This window comes from Carlito syrichta, unplaced genomic scaffold (genome assembly GCF_000164805.1).
Source record: "Carlito syrichta isolate Samal-C Ts95f unplaced genomic scaffold, Tarsius_syrichta-2.0.1 Scaffold117927, whole genome shotgun sequence".
Taxonomy (NCBI): Eukaryota; Metazoa; Chordata; class Mammalia; order Primates; family Tarsiidae; genus Carlito; species Carlito syrichta.
In genome coordinates this window covers 69,582-73,448 of record NW_007062023.1, presented here as the reverse complement: position 1 = coordinate 73,448, position 3,867 = coordinate 69,582, and the positions used below count along the sequence as shown (strand labels likewise).

The following is a 3,867-nucleotide window of genomic DNA, read 5'->3' as shown; positions in this document are numbered from 1 at the left end:
CCGGAGCCCAGCAGGTCGAGGCTGCGGTGGCCGGGAGCAGCCACTGCACTCCAGTGTGGGTGACAGAGTGAGACTCCAACTCAAAAAAAAAAAAAGAAAAGAATATGTGAAAAAGGTAGGACTTTTGAGACATGCAGGAGGCGACTGGTTAGATACAGCATTTCAGGCAAATAAAGCAAAACAAGCAAAGACATGAAGGTGAGGAATAGCAAGTAATTTAAATAATCTAATTTGACTGAAACATTTGATTTTGTGCAAGGCAGGAGGGAGAGATAAGTCTAGAAAAACAGGTTGGAGCCATATTACAAAGATTCTTGAATGCTCCAGGCAGAGGACTTTATTGATTCAGTAAGAAGGATCACTTGAGGCCAGGAGTTCAAAACTAGCCTAGGCAACATAATGAGAGCTCTTCTCTACAAAACATAAGAAAATTAGCTGGGCGTGGTGGTACACGCCTGTAGTCCCAGCTACTCAGAAGGCTGAGGCAGGAGGATCACTTGAGTCAGGGAGATCAAGGCTGCAGTGAGCTGGAGCTGTGCTCCAGCCTTGGGCAACAGGGTAAAACCCAGTCTCAAAAAAAAAAAAAAAGATAGGGCAGACAGCAAACTCTGCTGCTCTGCCTGTTGTGCTCTTCACAACATATCTTCCCTTTAACAAATCTACTTTTCTTGCCGGGCTCGGTGGCTCAGCCTGTAATCTCACGCCTTTGGGAGGCTGAGGCGAGTGGATTGCCTGAGGTGAGTGGATTGCGGGTTCGAGATGCGCCTGGGCAGCGAGACCTCATCTTTACAATAAATCAAAAAATGAGCCGGGCGTGGTAGCGCGCGCCTGTAATTCCGGCTACTCGGAAGGCTGAGGCGGAAGGATCGCCGGGGCCCAGCAGGTCGAGGCTGCGGTGGCCGGGAGCAGCCACTGCACTCCAGTCTGGGCGACAGAGTGAGACTCCAACTCAAAAAAAAAAACCAAATCTACCTTTCTTAATTTATAACCATCTCGGTGAATACTTTCACCCCCATGATATTAGTCATACCTTTAGCAAAAAAAAAAAAAAAGGCAGCACTGTCAAAACAGACTATTGCGAACGTTTAGCATGAGGGAAACTTGCCTGGTACTGGTTAGTTATCTAAAAATGCATTCTGTGACAGTACTTGGAGCCCTTACCCCAGACAGCACCATGCCGAGCTCTTCAAATGCACTGTTTTATTTCATCCTCACAATAATTCTGTGAGGGAGGGATTATTCTGTTTTGTAGAGGAGAACACCATGGCTCAGAAAAGTCAAATGCTTCACCCTGTGTCACACAACTAGCAAGTGAAAGGGCTAGGATTTCAACTCAGGTCTAACTCTAGAGTCTGTGCCCCTCAGCACCATAATATACTGGCTTCTATCCCTTGAATTATTGCCAAATATGTAAAAGTTGTTACTTTTAATACTTTAATAATAGTAACAGTGGCTAACATTTATCCAGCATATTTATTACTGTGTGTGCCAAGTACAGTTTAAATGCCTTACATGTATTAACTCAACCTCAAAACAGCCCTATACCTATTTTGCAGAAGGGAAAACTAAGGCACAGAGAAGATAAATGATCTGAGGATAAACTGTTACTGAAAGGAGGTAGAGCCAGGGTTTAAGTCCAGACAATCTGGCTCCGAAGGCCATGTTCTAACTGTTATGTTTTATGGCCTTCATGATCGTTATCATTAACAAGTGTCACAGGTTATCAAAACAATTAGCAATACTTTTCATGTCTTATCAAAAGAAAAAAAGGCAGATGTGGTGGCTCATGCCTGTAATCCCAGAACTTTGAAAGGCTGAGGCAGGAGGATCGCTTGAGCCCAGGAGTTAAGATCAGCCTGGGCAATACAGCTAGACCTCATCTCTACAAAAAATCAAAAAATTGCTGGGCCTGATGGCATGCACCAGCAGTCCCAGCTACTCAGGAGGCTGAGGCAGAAGGATCACCTGAACTCTGGAGGTGAAGGCTATAATGAGTTATGATCGTGCCACTGCATTACATCCTGGGCTGAGAAGCCCACTCAAAAAAATAAAAAAGGTATTATCACCTACTCAAGGCATTACATGAAGAATTTTATATAGGCTCTGTTCACCTCAGACACTTCCCTTAATAAAAACTCTTCACAGTTATTCCACAGTTAAGAAATGTTAAACAGTGTAAACTTACTTTATCTCTTTGATCCTTATGATAACATACTGCAGCAGACAGCACAGGCGCCATGACCCGTTTTATGGATGAGGAAACTCAAGTACAGAGGGGCAAGATGTGTATCCCGTTGCAGCTGGCTGATGAAGAAGCAGGAACGGGGGTGACTCTCACACCCTCTCCAGCCAGGCATCCTTCTCACACCCTCTCCAGCTAGGCATCCTTCCGGCTAGAAGCAAACTCAAGTCATGAGTTCTTCAGCATCCTTACCATTATGTGGTAACAGGCCTGGGGCCTCCTTTGTTCTTATGCTTTCTTTCTCTGAGCCTGGGGGAAATGTCCTTGGCACAACTCACATTCTGAGGAGAAGCAGGGTGGCAGAGTCAAAAGAGGGGAACTGGGGCCAGAAAAGCTGACCTCTTACCTGAGTTTTTGTCCTCATCTACCTACAAAACAAGGACAGAGAGATGCCTTCCCACTTCACAGGGTGCACAAGTCTGTGCAAAGCCCCTAACACCTGCGGATTGCTAGGATGGAGTATTGGATGCTGGGGGAGGTATAAGCCCCTATCATCTATAGTCATCCTTCGTTATGTGGCTTCCTTTCAGCCTTTTACACATATGAGCTCATCAAAGTGGTTCCTGTTGTCCTCTAATTCATGAGAGTCATTTTGGGTTGAATTCTCAGAAAGTCATTTCTGAATATCTCATTTGGATCACTCCTGAACTATCTCCCTCTCAGATGTAAAAATTTATTTTCTCTGAATTTTTTTTTTTTTTTTTTGAGGTGGAGTCTCACTCTGTCACCCAGACTGGAGTGCAACAGCACGCTCCCGGCCACCACAGCCTCGACCTGCTGGGCTCCAGCGATCCTTCCGCCTCAGCCTTCCAAGTAGCCAGAACTACAGACGCGCGCTACCATGCCTGGCTAATTTTTGATGTACTGTAGAGACAAGGTGTCACCAAGTCGCCCAGGTGGGTCTCGAACCCATGTACTCCAGCAATCCACTCATCTCGGCCTCCCAAAGTGCTGGGATTACAGGCTGAGCCACCGAGCCCGGCCGAAATTTGACTTTCTAAAAAACAACATACATGTCTGATCTGCCCCACTCTAAACTCTTACTGTACTTAGAATCTGTACAGTTCAGTTTAGATTTCATTAAGTCTTCTATATTTTATATTATTTTAGATACTATCTTGTCCCTTAAATTATGGTCATATGCAATTTGAGGGCAATGATCAAGTTTTACACATTTGTGGACCTACAGTGCATGGCACTGTCCTAGATACATAATAAATGACAGACAAACTGACAAGATGTTATCTTTTTTTTTTGATTCGGAGTCTCACGCTGTTGCCCAAGGTAGAATGCAGTGGCACGCACATGGCCACCACAGTCTTGACCTGCTAAGCTCAGGCAATCCTTCTGCCTCAGTTTCCAAGTAGTTAAAACCATAGGTGCATGTTACCACACTGCTAATTTTTTTTATTTATTTTAGAGACGGGGTCTTACCATGTTGCCCAGGCTGGTCTTGAGCTCCTGAGCTCAGGCAATCCTCTTGCCTTCATCTCCCAAAGAGCTGGGATTACAGGCATGAGCCCCATGCCCAGTCAAAGATTTTATCTTGAAACGCTCAGACTTTAATTATTATTATTATTATTTTTGAGTTGGAGTCTCACTCTGTAGCCCAGACTGGAGTGCAG

The 3,867-nt window shown here is 44.9% G+C and overlaps 1 protein-coding gene across 5 annotated transcripts in view; it reads right to left on the bottom strand.

Annotated features, from left to right (window-relative positions):
• IFT122 (intraflagellar transport 122) overlaps positions 1-3,867 on the bottom strand; it is an 82,862-nt gene that overhangs the window by 74,848 nt on the left and 4,147 nt on the right. The gene's annotated exons all lie outside the window — the stretch shown is intronic.